Below are 19027 nucleotides of genomic sequence, written 5' to 3' on the forward strand. Positions count from 1 at the left end.
TCAGTGAGAGAATCTTAACATAGAATATACAAAAGAAAAATGCCCGCTCACGAACGTGTACAGTGCCCCTTTCACCCTTTCATTGGACGAGGACCCGTTTTAGGTGTTTCCAAGTGCCCTTACTCGTATCAGTGCCAAATGTTACCCCCAAATTCCGCCTCACGATCGTGTTCTTTGCCTCTTTCACATGAGAACGACCCGTTTTATTTTTGATCAAGTGCCCTTTTGCCATCTCATAGGTACCCTTTCTCGTATCAGTGCCCCTTTTTACCAAAGAAAAGTGCCCCTCAACATGTCCTGTGTCCCTTTCACCTGAGAAGGATCCAGGGACCTGAGAAGCGGGGGTGCTGGGGGTGCTGAAGCACCCCCAGAAATTATCCTGGGGGTGCTGCGTGTATTATTTTCCATAGGCAGCACCCCCACGAAATTAGGTTCCCCCTGTATTTTTTTAAATATGTTATAATGTACATAATTATCACATCAGACAATCGCAAATCATTTATATAGTCTTTCACATATTCCAATAACATCCCTCCTATATAACGCGACTCAATCAAGCTCCAGCGGGGCAGCCACTCCGATACAGACGTAGTCGCGCGCAATACGTGATACACACTGGGTTGGTTGAAACTTCCAGGTTTTATGTCGAATCAAGTGAGCGCGTGCCCGACCGCCCGTGTATTGTATACAAAAATTACAAGTAATAGAAATCAAATTTCACAGTCTTTTTCGCCCTGCCCCATGGCCCTACGGGCATGGGAAGCGGGGGTGTTCGGGGTGAAGCAACCCCAAAATTTGGGGGTGCTGCGTGTGTTATTTTCCATATATATAGGCAGCGCACCTCCTGGAAATCTAGTGGTAGGTATGATAAATGACAGAAATGTAATGAAAATGAACGACGTTTTGTAGAACCCCCCCCCCCCTTCAGAATTTTCTGACACATTACTTGAAATAGTGTTTAAATTCACCCTCTTTCAGATCGGAATATCAAATGTTTTCTGCTCGCGCTTCGCGCTCGCATTATTGATTTTTATCATAAAAACTGTATTTAGAATGCCCAGATACTATAGGTCTAACTCTAAACATGCGCACGCATGTTTTATTCAGATACGCAGCTTCACCAGCTTGATTTGGGGGGGGGGGGTACTCCGGGCTGAAAATATTTATATCAAATACATTTTATCAAAATAAATAAATTTTATCAAAATCTGATAACGATTAGTTAAGTTATTTAATTCTAAAGTTTAGCAATATTTTATGAAAATGGTGATATGCATGTCGTCATGAATATTTAATAGGTGGGCTGATGCTGTCACATCCCCACTATCCTACCTGTTCCTTGTGGAATCAAAATTGTTTCATTTTTTTCATACCATGAAAAATGAATGAATGATATGTCTCCCTTATAATGAAATAAGTTGCAGCAAAGAATATCTAATGGACTAAATCAGTTGTCAATTCAACTGTTTTGGTTCTTGAAAGGAAAATATTGAATAAACCTAATTTTATATAATAAAATACAAAAGAACAAGTGGGGAATAATGCTAATCTTTAAAATGCAATAACTGTGATTCCTTGTCTGATTTTGATCAAATCTTTATTCTTATGTTCGTCTGAGTTTTCTTTATCTGTTCAAACCATTTTACATTCAGTGTGGAGTTTCAGATCAGAATATCAAAAATTTTCTACTCGCGCTTCGCGCTCACATTATTAATTTAAGAATATATCCAATTACCCATCATTTTCTTGATTTACAAAACATGAATGGAATGTCCCGTTTTCAGGTCTGTAATCTCAAGTTTGTTTCCGCTCGCGCTTTGCGCTCGCATCAATTGTATAGTTATAAACCTATCCTGTTCATGATTAGAAAAGTGCATAAGATGTCTCGTTTTTAGGTTTGAAATCTCATTTTTATTTCCGCTCGCGCTTCGCGCTTGCATCAATTGTATAGTTTTATACCTATACTCATCATGATTAGAAAAGTACTTAGAATCTCTCGTGTTTTTGGTCTGAAGTCTCAATTTTGTTTCCGCTCGCGCTTCGCGCTCGCATCAATTGTAAATATACCTATCCTGCTCATAATTAAAAAACGTGCTTAGAATGTCCAGTATTTAGGTCGGAATGTCAAATTTTTCAGCTCGCACTTCGCGCTCGCATTATTTGATTGTTGATATATGTATCGTCTTCATGGGTAACTGCAAAACAGTCCTTATAACACGTCCCTTTCGATCAGGCCAGAGCGTATATAAAAAAATATCTGCTCGCGCTCACAATTATTATTTGTTACATACGCATCTTGGACCACAAACATTGCTCAAAATTTTCAATTTTCAGGACAAAATACATGAAATTTCCACAAAAAATAACTCGCGCTTCGCGCTCGAATTATCTAATTATATATTTATGTTCTTTTATAAGAAGAAAGCCAAGAAGTGACTGTCATATATATGTATATTTATATATATATATATGTGCGTGTGTGTGGTATGCGTGTGTGTGTAATTATGTTTAACTCAATTGTGTCTGTCCCCCCCACCTCTGAGGAGAGATTTCAGCACCCCCACTGAAAAAATCGTTCCCAGGTCCCTGGAAGGATCCGTTTTCTGCCGTTAGCAAGTGCCCCTTTGCCTTCTTCTAGGTGCCCTTTCTCGTATCAGTGCCCCCTTTTACCTAAGAAAAGTCCCCCCACGAACTTGTCCTGTGCCCCTTTCACCAGAGAAGGACGTCCTGTTTAATGCGTGAACTTTGCCTTCTCATATAAAGGTGCATGTTCTTCATATCAGTAGCACCAGCGCTCCTCAGGCATAGGCGGCGAAAGCGGGGGGGGGGGAGACGGGGGGTCCTGCCCCCTAAATTTGAGGTGGGGGGGGGGACGGAACCCCCCCTAAAATTTATGTTGAAAACCTTTTTTTATTTTTTTTTTGCTTGTCAATTTTGTTTCCTGCGTCCCCCCTAAAATTTTGTGGACCCCCTTAGTTTTTGGTTGATAACCTTTTTTATTTTTTTTTGCTTGTCCAATTTTTAACCTGTGTCCATCCCTAAATTTCAGGTGAACCCCCCTAAATTGTTTGTCTTCCGCCGCCAATGTTCCCAGGGCTATCCATGTCACAATGGAGAGCTGAGAAGCTTTTGTCGAAAGTAACACAGCTGGTATCTATGTCGGTCCAAGCCAGAGAGGTGCCGGGTAAAAATGGCAGAGGTAAAAATGGCAGAGGTAATAATGGCAAAGGTAAAAATGGCAGTGGTAAAATGGCAGAGGTAAAAATGGCAGAGGTAATAATGGCAGAGGTAAAAATGGCAGAGGCAAAAATGACAGAGGTAAATATCATGACGTGCTAGATCAGCAAGGAAAAGATAGAGCCTTTCCAGTTAATATCAGTCATAATTATTGACCTTGAATGGACTCCTATCGACAAAATGAGTATTATGAGCTGATGAGATATTATTTGGATTTTTTTATCATATTAGGTCTATACTTTATCGTTGATATGATTGAACCCAAACATTTTCATGCCAAAATGATTTCAATTAGTGAGTGATGAAAGAATTTATCTTGGCCAGTTCGTATAGTAGAACAGCACTTCATCACATACATACCAAACGAATCGTAATGTAAACTGTAAACACCAATGTGCGCTACCATTAACACACTGAAATAGACGAGTTCGGGATTTCTTTGAACCACTCGTATATAGCTTGGATAACAGAAAAATAACAAAACGTTCTGTAATAAAAGTAATTTTTCATATTTCAACATCATAATGGATCCGAATAGATATTGATATGATACGTATATAGTTAAATGTAAATGATATAATAAAAGCCACTAGTGTTCATTTTTTTCAGAGTAATACCTCATTGCAGCTAGTCCAAGTGGATATGAGGTTCCTTAACTAGTTTCTATGGTAACGGTTACCGCATGAATTTTGAAATGTGTAGCGAATCAGAAATTTAAATTTATATATGTTTCTTAGGTACCATTCTATTGACCTATTTTGAAGGGGAAATTCACCCTCACCTGACAAATGGTTTACTGTGAAAATAGCAGCGAAAAAAAATATTGGTAAAGGTTTGCGGAAAACCGATCAAAAAAGATTAAGAAGGTTATTAGAAGTTTGAGTTTTTGATCTGTGACGTCACATACTAGTAACTATCCCGTATTTTATGCACCAAAATGTCTACTTTTCAATTTTTTTAATCAGTGGTTCATGATTGCTAATAAAAAATCTTTCAGGAGCGGATATGAAATTATTTGTATGTTGATATACTTAAGGTACAATTAAAACCACTTTCATTTTTTTTTTGGAAAATAACATTTCATTGATATTTTTATTACAACATATATGGGGAAAACTGCTCGCAAATGATGTCCCCATTAATGTACAATTTTAGTAGCTTTTTAAATCTTTGACGGATTTCCTAAAACCCTCACCAATATCATTTTAATAAACTTTATGTCAGTGTGAATTTCCCCTTTAATGAATTAAGTACAATATTTTGTATTCAAAGTGTTCTTCAAATTTGAATATTAGAAGGGCGATTTGACATGAGCCTCGTGCTGCATGTAAGTCTAGAAAAAAAAAAAGAAATACCAACTCAAGTGTTATTATTTTTACCTCTGCCATTTTTACCTCTGCCATTTTTACCTTTGCCATTTTTACCTCTGCCATTTTCACCTTTGCCATTTTTACCTCTGCCATTTTTACCTTTGCCATTTTACCTCTGCCATTTTACCTTTGCCATTTTCACCTCTGCCATTTTTACACCGAGCCACCAGAGAGGTGTAGAAACAACACCGGTTTTGCGTTAGGTTAGCACAATTTTGGCAATTAATCAACACCAATTAGTGTTAAATCAATATCGGTTTGATTTTTATCTGGTGTTGTTTCAACACAACACTCTGGTGTTGACCAATATAGATACACGGGCTGGTACGTGTTAAATTATCAACACCAGCGTTTTTGCAGTGCACCCCCAGCAAACCCGCTTTCCAAGGCCATGCTCTCTAATTGAATGAATAATGACATGAATAATAACATGAATAATACCTTTCGACGCATTTTTACAAGTTCTGCAATGACACTCCCGTTGCAAGCAATCACCGTTAGCAACAAGCCCCACCCACTCGTGATGTAGATAGCAAATTGTATGCTGCTCAGCAACGAATCTCCAGGCTTCCAAAATAACTTGCACATCAGAAGGCCGTGGAAGGGTACCTATTGGCAAGAGAGAGAGAAAGGGGAATGTATTATAAAGAAAAATTCATACCAATATGATAACAGAGTTATCAAGAAACTATCGAACATTGAACACATTCTAAGATATTATAATATGCTTGAAATTTTCATTAAAAATGATAATAAAAAGCGAATTGAAAATGATCCAAAAAGGGAATGAGACAGAGCAGGGATCAATAAAAAGAAACCGCGACAGAAACAAAAGCAAAAACAACAAAAACAAAAACAAAGGAACAATTCAAAGGAAAAAAAACCGACAAAACATTTGAGAGTGTGTGTGAGATCAAGGAGATAGAGGTGATATCTCCTTGGTGAGATAGTGTGTATAATATAATAACAATAAAAACAATAATAATGATAATGATAATAATAGTAATAATGATGATAATAATAATAATAATAAAAATAATGATGATAATAATAATAATAATAATGATAATAATAATGATAATTATAATAATAATGATAATTTTGATAATAATGATACTAATAATGACAATAATAGTAATGATAATAATACTACCAATAAAACAAAGTAAACGGATATTCCAAAGTGCACGGGCTGTCTATTATATATTTGACTCCATTAATAAAACAAAATAATAATGCGAGCGCGAAGCATGAGCCGAAACTTTTTGACATTCCGACCTATAAAATGGACATTCTATTAAGCACTTTTTAATCATGAAAGGGATAGGTATAGAACTAAACAATTGATGCGAGCACGACCGGAAAATTGAGATTTCAGACCTAAAACACTCTATTCATGTTTTGTAAATCATGAAAAGGAGGGGTGATAGTGCGAGCGCGAAGCGCGAGCAATTTTTGGTATTCTGATCTGCAACTGGATAATAATTAAGCATGCGTTGAATTAAAGAAAAAACTGCTCTCAATAAACATGCGTGTGCGTGTTCCAGAGTTCGGCAGAATCTGGGCATTCTGAATACAGTTTCTTATAAAAATTAATAAAGCGCGAATGAAAATATTTGATATTACGATCTGGAAAAGGGTCAATTTAGGCACTATTTTAAGCACTGTGTATAAAAATTGTGAAGTGGATATAATTCGTCGTATCTTGACCTACGACATGGACATTCTAAGGACCTTTGGTCACCATATGAAAATGATGAGTACATTTCTGTTCCTTTTCCGAAGCAAGTGATGAAAATTTTCGACAATCCATTCTAGGGACAATTTAGTTATAAGGAATCCATGAAAATTTTATCTTATTTATTAATCTAACAAGCCCAATGAGAGCGTGAAATTTGTTGATATTGAGGCCTGAAAACTGGACTTTTTAAAGATTATGGGCAAACATTATTTTAAGCATAGGCGGCGGAAGCGGGGGACGGGAGGGGGGGGGGGGCCTGACCCGCTAAATTTGAGGTGGGGTGATCCCCCTAACTTTATAGTTGATAACCTTTAAACATGTTTAAACATGATTTTAACGTACTTAAATTGATTTTGTAAAGTAGATTTATTTTGATGACAGTTTTCGAAATAAAAGGGATTAGAATTCTTTCATATTACAAGTCAGGAAGCCTTGAATTGATTGCACCAATGACTTGATTGACTGCAATCCCAGCCTACCCCCATTCCCACCCCAAGCACATTCTGACTCAATAAATTTAATAAAAAAATCTACGGCTAAATTTAGATTTTAATAGTGTATATAGGTATACAATTAACTTAGGACATTTTTTGTATCTTTTGCCAACTGCAAACTTGTCGACTTGTCATCATGAATTTGCAAACTTACTGCAGATTACATGGCTGAACATGAGCAGTCTTTACGTTTTGTGTTCTGTTCTATTCAGATCTGAATTTTGCCGACTGGGCAGTATTTGTACAGCACATAGGCTCACTCCATAATTTGCCAACTATACTATTGGCTTTGATTATCTAACTTCATTTTGCAAAATTAGTGTGTAGGTCAATAAAAATGGTATAATTTGCAAACGCATGAGCTTTTCGAGCTTATACTTTCTATTTTATACCCGCCATACCCCGCCCCCTCTAGCTACGGCCCTGCTCTCCCTCTCACTTTTCCCCCATTCTTTTCTATTCTCTCCCCCCCCCCTCTCTCTCTCCCTCTCTCTCTCTAGCTATCTCTTTGTGAGTAATTACTTCGCTAATCTTTCCCATAGGTCTTGCTGCAAATGACGTTGATATAATTCCATTTTTCGTTTTCAATCTCTTTTCCTCTTTCATTTAATGTCGCAATAAAAGTCCGATTTTTAAAGCCTCTGTGATGAATAGGTGTGTTAAAAATAAACTATTTTTACTGGAAAGAGACACTGACGTGGAAAAAAGAAAATAATTGTTGATGAGTTTTAGATCTGTGGAATATCCTCTCTCGTGCACAAAGATAATGAAGCCTGTAACTCACGTTTAGATTGAAAATAAACAAGTAAGACTGCTAACAAACAAAAAAACATGTATTCATAATAGGACCACGAGCAAAGACGAACATGGGAATCACCAATGAGCGGATTTGGAAAAAAAAAGAAAAATAGTATATCAATGACATGAACTTTTCCGAAAAAAACCTTTGCATTCAATAATTCATTTGATTTGTAGATTCGAGATGACGCGAACCACAAAAAAAGAGCGAATTTGAATCCTTCTGTCTTGTAATGTTTTTAATAGAAATCTCGAGAAAAACAGGAGATTCGATAATATGACACGAACCACAGAAAAAAAAGTGCGAATTGGAATGTCTTGTAATTCAAACCCTCAAGGAAAAGGGGTTTCTACTTTCTAAAAAGGTTCGGTACGTGCTCAAGAACCTTAAATGATAAACATGATAAAAGAGAGAGAAAAAAGGGTTCCAAAGTGACGGTTTTAAGGTAATTTAAACTTTTAAAGGAACCTTTTAAGGTTTCATGTACCAGACAGACATAGAAGTTATAGACCCCTCCAAGAACCCCTTCGTAAGAGTGAGCGTAGCGAGCGAGCAAGTGGTTTGGGGGACTTTTTTTAATCATTAAACTTGCTTTTTTATATTCTGGTGATAAGTACAACTCTGATGTTTTATGTAATGTAAAAAGTAAAGTTGCCCCCCTTTAAATAATTATATATTTGAAATAATTCAATTCAATTCAATTGAAAGTGATCGTCGGAAAACTCCCTCACGAAAGGCAGTTTATCGCTTGAAGAGAACATAAACATAGGGCCATGCTATCACGGGAAAGGATGATGAGGGTCTTTTTTGTTGCCTCTCCGAGGGTACTGTAAGGTGAGAGGTCAAATGCATATAGGCATTAAATTCACGATGAATATAGTTCACCTAATTATGTTCTCTACAAAATACTGCATAATTAGGCCATTTTAGCAATCACTTCGTAGACGCGTTCTATGACGTTAATAACCTTTCGTCAAAATCCCTTCATAACAAAGCAGCCTTTGTCGAAAATCGGTGTTACAAGACAGTCGTGTCGTCCCGACATTTTTTAGTGATTCAAGAAGTTTGGGGCACTATGCCCCCTGCCACGGATCGCCGCCCCTGCTTTATCAACAATGCGTTAAATCATAGCATCTGTTGTTGAAGAGGACCATAATATGCCCAATCACTTCTCGTCAGTGTTACTGATGTTTCGTCAACACTATTAAGTGTTATTACAGTATTGTTTTGTAATAAAATATAAGAATTTAATTTCTTATATTGTCGGAACGTCTTGGCAAATTGCAAAATATTGATCATATAAGATAAGGTATTACTTTTTTTACTGAATGCAATTTCAAATATATCACAAAATAAAATTTGTGCAGGCTTGCTTGCTTCGCTCGCTCGGGACTTTTAACGAATTTTGCCACACACGCCATGTGGTTCCTCCTCAATTATTTCTTTTTCTCACTACGCCACTGGATTGCGTAGTCTATAATTTTATGTATTGGGCATATTGCAATCTTTGAAGTACGCGTTGCATCATGGTATAGTGGTTACGACTCTCGTCTTTCAATCAGAGGAACGTGGGTTCGAATCCCAGCCATGGCGTGTTTTTCTTCAGCAAGAAATTTACCCACATTGTGCTGCACTCGACCCAGGTAAGGTGAATGGGTACCCGGTAGGATTTATTCCATGAATGCTTTTAGCGCCTATTTAGCGGCTGAGCAACAGCGGGGGTAATAATATGGCACCAAGTATCAAGTGCAGTAGAGTATATATGCAATAGTAGCTGCGCTATATAAATGGACCATATTATTATCATTATTATTATCTCTATTAATAGGTTCAATATAACTAAGACTTGATGATAGGTTCCTTGGCGCAATGGTACCGCGTCTGACTTCAGATCAGAAGGTTGTGTGCAGTATATTTTTAGCGTACGCAGGATTTTTGAAAGGGGGGGGGGGTTCAAGGTGAATGAAAAAGTTGACAAGCAAAAAACAAAAGAAGATCTTCAACCAAACTTGGAGGTCGTTTTGTACCCATAAATTTTGACAAGCCAAAAAAAAACAGGTTCGAAAAACGTTACATTTCCCTGCGTACAAAAAGGGTTTAAAAAAAATAGGGGGGTTTGAACCCCTGTAACCCCCCCCCCCCTCCGCGTACGCTACTCGTTCAAGTTTCAAATTTATTTTTATTGATTTCAAATCCAAACATAAAGGATTACAACCACACTGGTTGTGTGGTTGAATCACGATTCAACGGTTCACGATTCACGGTCATTTTTTTTCGTTACAATAGATATCTCGGACTGTTGTGCACGATTGATGATACATGTTTTATTCTAATCTCTACAGAAATACATTAAATCATGTTTTATTTTATTTTTAATAATAAAAACAAATTTATAACATGAAAATCCCATTATCAATATAAGCATGTATAGGACTCCGAGTCCGTGGCGCAATGCAAGCCCGTCCGACTCCAGATACGAAGGTTTCGTGTTCGAATCGCGTCGAGCTAGTCTATCTTCCTCTATTTTTGTCGTCTACAGGGTCCGCGGAAGCGGGGGGGGGGGAGCTTCAGCCCCCCCACTTTTTTTTTCAAAATCCGTGTAAAAAGACGTAAAATTACCATATGATTGTGATTATTTGCATGGTCAGCCCTCCCCCCCCACACTTTGAAAACCGTTCCGCGGCCCCTGGTCTAAAACCATTTTATAAATTTTGTAATAAAATCAAGCTTTTACTAGCATTCAATTTCCATTTTGGTGCAAATTCTCATTCAGCATTTCGTTACAATGAATATCTCAGACTGTGAACGATTGAAGACAAATATTTTATTCTAATCTCCACAGAAATATATTACATCATCTTTTTAACGCTAAAAAGTATAACATTGCCGTCATGATACATGTGCAGGACTCCGTGGCGCAATGGTAGCGCGTCTGACTCCAGATCAGAAGGTTGCGTGTTCAAATCACGTCGGGGTCATCTACCTTTCCCTATTTTTGTCGTTTAAAACCATTAGACTACGTTTGTAATAAATTTAAGCCTCTAGCATTCGAATTTCATTTTGGTGCACTTTCTCATTCGATAATTCGTTCCAATTATAGATACATCACACTGTTGTGCACGATTGAAGATAGACATACGAATATATTATTCTAATCTCTACAGAAATATTGCATCGTCTCTTTAACGATAACAAAAATAATCTCAATTACAACGTTGCATCACTATGGTATATGAGACTTCGTGGCGCAGTGGTAGCGCGTCTGACTCCAGATCAGAAGAATGCGTGTTCGAATCACGTCGGGGTCATCTATAGTGTCCCTATTTTTATAATTTAAAACCATTGACAACTTTTGTAATAAATTTAAGCCTATATTAGCATTCGAATTCCATTTTGGTGCAATTTCTCAGTCGATAATTCGTTCCAATAATAAATACATCAGACTTTGTTATATTGTGCACGATTGAAGATAATAGGAATATTTTATTCTAATCTCTACAGAAATATTGCATCTTCTCTGTAACGATTAAAAAGAATAAACTCAATTATATAACGGTGCATCACTATATAGGACTCCGTGGCGCAATGGTAGCGCGTCTGACTCCAGATCAGAAGGTTGCGTGTTCGAATCACGTCGGGGTCATTTATCCTTGTTCTCCTTTTGTCAATAAGAAGATAATTCAGCATTCTCTTAATTCATTATGCGGGGCACAGTAATAATCCTAAGCCAACCTTGAAGTACAATTATCAATAAATTGTGACGTTGAATTTGGATTTTGTAAGCAAGCACCCGGTGTGCCCCGTTTATTTTACCCCCGTTTTGATTATTTTTTTAGTATTATTTATGAAGATTAATGATGGAAAATAGGTGAAGAAATTATTAGAATATTTAAGAATGTATGAACAGATAAAAGGGAAATAACAATAAAAACCGAAGAGAGTGCCCCAAATGACCAAGTTTAAGATAAATCTATCAAAAATTTCAGCCTGCGCTTAGCGCTCACATTATTGTTTTAGTCCTTACATAGTGCCTCGACTTGTAGAATGAAGCTGACATGTACTTAAATCGCCAGGCTTAAGGGCTAACCCCCCCCCCCCATCCCCCTTCCCTCTGGCTCGCATAACTATGCGGCGCTGGGGCCATAACCCCGCAAAAAATCACAATCAACAACATGAAGAAAGAAAGAGAAAAGTACGGGAAAAGAAAATATATAAAATATGATATATTTTTAAATTGTCATGTCTAAATCTATCACAAAATATTGTATTCAATTAGTCAAAAGTTTTGCTTTCTCGCTCGCTCGAAAATTTTCTCTCTTTTTTAACCAATTTGTTTCCTTTGCATCAGAGATTTTGCATGAATCGGCGTATAATTTATATGGGGATAGACTGTGATACAGGCGTGATAAGAAAATTTGGGATGAGTAAGAATCCCATTGGCGCAGTCTTACGCCTAAAGCGTGAGACTTCAAATGTCTGCTTCAACATTAGGTCATTAAGTCGTATGTCATTACTTCGTGAAATTCGCGAGAAAATTCACGACAGAATTTGAGACGTCGTGAGTTTCGTCGTCAATGATCGCGATTTGGTCTATTTTCGATGTCCCTTCAGGGCCACCATAATGATTACTCTTATGTACAATTAAGTTCCATTCCCGGGGGGGGGGGGCACTTCCATTGACGAGTGGATACCATGCGCGACCACGGGGTCTCGAAAAGCACCCTAAACACGTATTTTCCATGTTCTGAAAATGCACCCCTTAACAAGTATTGGCGTCTGAAACCCTACCCTTAACAAGTATTGGAAACAAAACTATGCTCTTGGCAAGTATTCCCTGAAATGAACCCCTAAACAAGTATATTTTATTGTTGTGTCACGGGTCCGTCGGTCGTCGGTTTTACCTAATTTACACACCATTTGGTTTAGTAAGGTCCCACCTTCCTCACCTCGCGCAAATCGGGACTCTAAACACGTAGTGTTGGGGCAAAAAGGAAATCCTTTATACAACATTTTAATTTTGTTTTATCATCCCCGCAAATGTGACCCTAAACACGTAGCTTGCCTAGCGAAATAGATACCCTTTTTTCATTATTTTTGTGTTTTTGACACCCTTATCACGTTACGTACGTAACGTGCCCTATCTTGAAAAAGATTTTTTTTCCCTTTTTACGTGTTTTCTTGGTCGCGCATGGTATCCACTCGTCAATGTAAGTGCCCCCCCCCCGGTTCCATTAACTGGTTCCATGTACTTTCTTAGTTACAGTCATTAGTACCTCATCACCATCATCATCACTTTCATCATGAGCGGCGTCATCACCATTGTCATAATCGTCATCAGCAGCAGCAATATCACCATCGTCACCAGGTCGTCGCCATCGTCATCAACTTCTTCATCCCCTTTATCCTCATCGCCCTCGCCATCAATCATCATCAACATCACCATCATCATCACTTTTATCAGCAGCAGCATCATGATCCTCCTATAATCATCATGTCCACAGTCATCGTCATCATCATCACCTTCATCGTCATCAAATTCTTTGTCGTCATCATTATCGTCTTCGTCATCAACGTCAACTTTATCATCCTCATCATTATCAACACCATAATCATCGTCATCATTATCATCGCCATCCTATTATCATCATCATATGCACTATCACAATTACTTTCATCACCATCATCTTGACCATCATCGTCACCAACATCATCATCGATATCATCATCATCATAATCATTACGTACTAATTTCATGTCTTCAATGTTGTCGTCGTCGTCGTCATTAATTTTTGTGAGACAAATGCCAACATTCCGAATACTCAGAATCCTAGTTATATCTCTTCACTTCAATTTATTCTCGTGATCCCCATCACAACAATATAAAAGTAATGTTACCCTTTCATATGATCCAATGCCGAAAAGCGGGAGAGCTCCGATGAAAGCTGCGGCAAGCACCAAGAACACGACGGCGCCCGCGGTACGGCAGTGCGTAAATCTCTTGTGATACCTGTAAGGCGTGACCAGAGCCGTGTATCGTTCCACCGACATGAGCGTCACCACGAAACCCGAAGCAAACGGGTAGAAGTTTGTGATGAAACCGAAGATGTTGCAGTAGATCCGCGGTTTGTCTCGGTGAAGGATTGGTTTCAGACCGGTGCGACCAAGGTACGACAAGAGAGCGAGCGAGTCGATCCAGGCGAGTGCTGTGATCAGCATGATAGGCGTGGTTCGTCGACGTCGGCTGCAACCGGTCTTTGTGTACATGACTAGGGTGATGAAGTTGAGTAGGATCCCGAGGGCGACGATGGTATACGTCTGGATTTTACCCGCATTGTCCTTTATCAAAATAGGTGGACCCTGCGTCGTCGTTGCGTTGATTGTTGGTATCATGGTGGAGCCTCCTTGGAAGTGGTCGCTGTCGGATAGCCTGTCGTTGTAGGATGTCGTTAATACAATATCACTCGTCCTTGTCGGTAGCATCGATGAAGTGTATGTAGATATAGCCGTCATGATCTTGTCTTCCCACCAATAATCCTAACACACAAATAAAAAATAATAATGTCTCGATTGAAGTTGAACTTGAAGCAATCCAAGAAAATAAAGCCTATGAGACATTGATGAAGAGATTATGTCTGCGAATGTGCCCAATCTTACTCGCTAGTATTGTTATTGTTCACTGATTGTGTAGTCATTTTCACTTGTGTATAATTTCAATTGAGTTTTTTTACTTTATAAAAAGCCTTTGGAGGCCTAAAAAACAAAACATTCTGACCCCTGTAATGCAAAATCTAATTTTGAGTATATTTTGTATATAATTTGTACATAAAATAAAGACATATTTCTTTCTTCTCTCTCTCTCTTGCGGGGGATGAGGTCTTGAAACTTGGAGGACATGGCTCCTAAGCCTCCACGGGATCCTAAGACTTAAACCTTCACCCTTTTGATATATATAGTAGACCGGCCAAAACGATTTTTTATACTTTGGACGGCAAAATTTGTTAATGCTTGCTAATGCTTGGCATCTCAGCCAATAGTCTTGCAAAAATACCCAGGAATAGCGTGCGGCCGGATGCCAAGCGCAATTTTGCGTGAAAGTGTCAATTTTAGCGTAAAATCTGAAAGAATGTCGAAAATCACGCATTTTGATATTTTGACGGATTATCATCATATTATTGATTATCTTTGATATGAAATTATTTTTATTCAGAGTTTCAAATTATAAGTTTCATAAATATGCATTTCAAATTTGAATATTACACACATACATACGGCACAGGAAACATAAAACCGCGATTTTCTCAAAATAAAAGTTTGTGAAAACTATCAATAGTTTGAAGTTTTTTACGCAACTTAAATTCTTCGATTTCAATTCGTTTATCCATCGAATGTAAAGTAAATGTCCTAATGCCACAAATATTAAAAGAATTTTCGAGTAAGATAGAAGATATATCATTTTATGTTATCCGAAAGGAGACAATGTGCATTTTACCAGGTGCGAATTTTGAAAGAAAAATTGAAAATACCATACATTATGTACATAATTACATGTATAAGTTCACACTAAAGCGAGTTTTTAATTACATGTAGAAGTACGCACTAAAGTGAGTTTTTATTTGGAAAGCACAATTTGTCAATTCTTTGCATCCCAGCTAAAAATCTTGCGGAAATACTGAGGAATAACGTACGGGCGGATGCCAAGTACACTTTTGCGTGAAAGTATCATTTTTAGCGTAAATTCTGAAAGACTGTCGAAAATCACGCATTTTGATATTTTGACGGGATTTGTAAGATAATTTGATTTCCTTTTATATGCGATTATTTATATTTGGAGTTTCAAATTATAAGTCTACTAAATATGCATTTCAATTTGGAATATAACACACATATATATGGCACTATGAGATATAAAATCGTGATTTACTCAAAATAAAAGTTTGTGAAAAACTATCAATGGTATAATGTTTGTGTTCCGCATCTCAATTTCGTCCATTTTAGCGCTAACCTAATAAATATATAATAATTGTTGTCATGTCACTTATAGTGAAAAAAATGAAATAAGATGCAAGATATATCATTTTATGTTATATATGCGAAAGATAACAATGTACATTTATCGGATGCGGATTTATGTTAAAAAAAAAAAAAAAACAGCGCACAATATTACATCTATATTGCACATAAATTATATACTGTTAATCAGTGCGATACTCGTCATGATATTATATGGGATTATGTTTACTTTTGTATAGTTCGATCTTCTTGCTATTTCCGCGAATGAATTGGTGCTGAACGTAAATCTACCTGTGGGGAAATTCATAAATAGGTCTGATATTTAATTCGCCGTTACCATGGTAACATTAATTTTATATGAATATCTATATCCTAAAACATTCATGTGTAAATAAAACGATTGAACTAGCATTTTTTAACCTACTCTTTCAATCTACATTTTACTTCAGTTATTGGATTATCAAAGTCTAAAAAAAATATGGTTATTGCCACGGCAATTCCTAATTTTTGTCTCGCCTGCATAGCAGAGCAGGACTAAGGGGGCCACTTTTCCGGCATAGGCGACGGCAGTTTTGATATAACAGCATCCTATCTACCTTGAAATCTTAACCAATGTTACGTTTTTTTTGAAATTTCATTATAATTTTGAACATATAGAAAAAAATAATGACACTAATAACAGTATTCAGGTATTACTGATCGTCTTGCACAAGTTTTAGATCACATGATTAAGGTCAAAGGTCATTTAAAGTCACTGATCTTTGGCCATATGCGGGTATTTTTTTGAAATGTCATCATAACTTTTAAATTTAAAATGAGCTACGGACACTGACGTAAGCCTTTAGATGGAAGATGCATGGAAGTGAGGGGGAGGGGGAAACTTGCCCCCAAAAAAATTCAAGAAAAAAAAACATAAAACAACAGAAGCAAAATAATAGAAAGCTTGTTGGGGAGGGGGTCATTTATTTATTATTTTATTTATTTATATGTTTATTCATATATCTATTTGTTTATTATGACCTCAATTGAATGTAAATATTGTATTTAAAACATTTTTTCCTTAATAAACACAAATTGTTCCCTAAATTAATGCTTTTGTTAAATAGACTTGATCAGTCAGCTCGCTCACCAGCAGTGTACTTAGCTAGGATTTTGTCAGCAGAGGAGCACGGGGGAGGGCCTTGGTATGTTGCAGGGAGTATCAAAATAGATTCTTTTATCAAATATTTATTATTAAGTACATATATATTAGCTTTATTCTCACAAGCACGATTAAGTATCTGACAAGGCCTATTTGAATGCGAACGCGAAGCGCAAGCAGTTTTTGTATATGCCATGAAATTAGGAGCTGAAAGTTAGAAAGTTACACAATTATTCGTAAGAGTAATCATGAACATGATTCGTATCTTATGGTAATGTTAGAAATTTCAGAAAGTTTTAATATTCTGACATTAAAACGGAGCATTTAATACATATTTTTTTAAAAATAATATATAGGCTATTGATGCGAGCGCGAGACGCAATCTGTTTTTTTTAATTCCAATCCGTAAACTGGACATTTTGATGACGTTTTGAAATAAAGAATGGTATGTATCTGTTTAAAAAAAAAACAGTACAAGCCGAGCTGGCTTTTTTTTTTTATTAGAAACGAAACATTCTAAGGTGCGATAGCTCAAGAGGGGGTTTCGGATTCCGGTGGCCTGGGTTCGATTCCCACTTGGTGCGCTAGTAAGGCATTTAAATACCTTACTAGTAATGGTATAAGGCATTTTAATCTTCATTATAGGTCCCTCGGAGGATACCTTAAGCCATCGATCCCCTGGTTGCTTGCTTAGAAGCATTCATGCTTTTTTAGCAAATGAGGTAAAATACAAACCGTCAAATCATGAACAATAATCAGTATTTAATGCGAGCGGGAAGCGTGAGCTGAAAATTTCGAATTAAACGAATGATTTGAAACATGTTTTTAATGTAGGAAAAATATGAATATCGTACTAAACAAAAACGTTAGAGAAAAAGTGCGAGCTAAAATTGGGAGACACTCAGAGCTAAAAATTTGACATACAGTATGCACATTTATTTAATAATGGACTGGATGCGTATTTAACTAAACAATGTGAGCGCGAACGGCGAGCTAATTTATTTTATAATTTTCTAAGAAATTGACACTTCAAGCATGTTTTTCTAACAGATAGCAAGTTGTTTATCTCATTTATTAATGCCAGCGCGAAGCTCGAGTCGAAAATTTATTTGGCATCTTTTTGTAATTCTGTGTAGGGTGCCTATCTCGCTAAACCAAAATAAAATATACACTCGAATCGCGAGCAGAATACTTTGGGTATATTATCTTGAAAATGGGATACTTTCAGCTCCATGTAATCCTTTTCGGAGACTACACATGACTTTAGGCAGGGAGGGGGGGGGGGGGGTGTTGCACCCACAAATGTAATAACGCCCACAAATGTAATAACGCCCACAAATGTAATAACACTTTACCCACAAATGTAATAACGCCCACAAATGTAATAACACTTTACCCACAAATGTAATAATTTCACCCACAAATGTAATAATGCACTTTACCCACAAATGTAATAATTTTTGATCGCCCACAAATGTAATAATGACTTTACCCACAAATGTAATAAATTTGAAGGGATTTTTGGCGAATCCGTTCTAAACTAAAATCCTGTAGTAATGCGTTCATATAGCGATGGACCTATTGTAATAGGTCCATGATATAGCACAAAAGTGCAAAGTCTTTTTTCCAGACCCGGTTAATTAAAAAAATATAATGTAAGTCCAAAGTCTTTTTTTTCCAGACCTGGTTATTTCAAAAATTATAATATAAGTCCAAAGTCTTTTTTCCAGACCTGGTTGTTTCAAAAATTATAATATAAGTCCAAAGTCTTTTTTTCCAGACCCGGTTGTTAAAAAAATTATGATATAATTCCAAAGTCTTTTTTCCAGACCCGGTTGTTAAAAAAATTATAATATAAGTCCAAAGTCTTTTTTTCCAGACCCGGTTGTTTCAAAAATTATAATTTAAGTCAAAAGTCTTTTTTTCCAGACCCGGTTGTTTCCAAAATTATGATATAATTCCAAAGTCTTTTTTCGAGACCCGGTTGTTTAAAAAATTATAATTTAAGTTCAAAGTCTTTTTTCCAGACCCGGTTGTTTAAAAAATTATGATAAAGGTCCAAAGTCTTTTTTCCAGACCCGGTTGTTTCAAAAATTATATATGATAAAAGTCCAAAGTCTTTTTTCCAGACCCGGTTGTTAAAAAAATTATAATATAAGTCCAAAGTCTTTTTTCCAGACCCGGTTATTTCAAAAATTATAATGTAAGTCCAAAGTCTTTTTTCCAGACCCGGTT

The 19027-nt window shown here is 36.8% G+C and overlaps 3 non-coding genes across 3 annotated transcripts; all 3 read left to right on the top strand.

Moving 5' to 3' along the window:
- The first annotated feature begins 10547 nt into the window (after positions 1-10547).
- On the top strand, positions 10548-10619 carry TRNAW-CCA (transfer RNA tryptophan (anticodon CCA)). The gene has a single exon. It is a non-coding gene; the product is annotated as a tRNA-Trp (tRNA).
- Positions 10620-10877: 258 nt separating this feature from the next.
- Positions 10878-10949, top strand: TRNAW-CCA (transfer RNA tryptophan (anticodon CCA)). The gene has a single exon. It is a non-coding gene; the product is annotated as a tRNA-Trp (tRNA).
- A 263-nt stretch (positions 10950-11212) lies between these two features.
- Positions 11213-11284, top strand: TRNAW-CCA (transfer RNA tryptophan (anticodon CCA)). Its single transcript has one exon. It is a non-coding gene; the product is annotated as a tRNA-Trp (tRNA).
- Positions 11285-19027: the final 7743 nt, after the last annotated feature.

The sequence above is a fragment of the Lytechinus pictus genome, chromosome 4 (assembly GCF_037042905.1).
Source record: "Lytechinus pictus isolate F3 Inbred chromosome 4, Lp3.0, whole genome shotgun sequence".
NCBI lineage: Eukaryota > Metazoa > Echinodermata > Echinoidea > Temnopleuroida > Toxopneustidae > Lytechinus > Lytechinus pictus.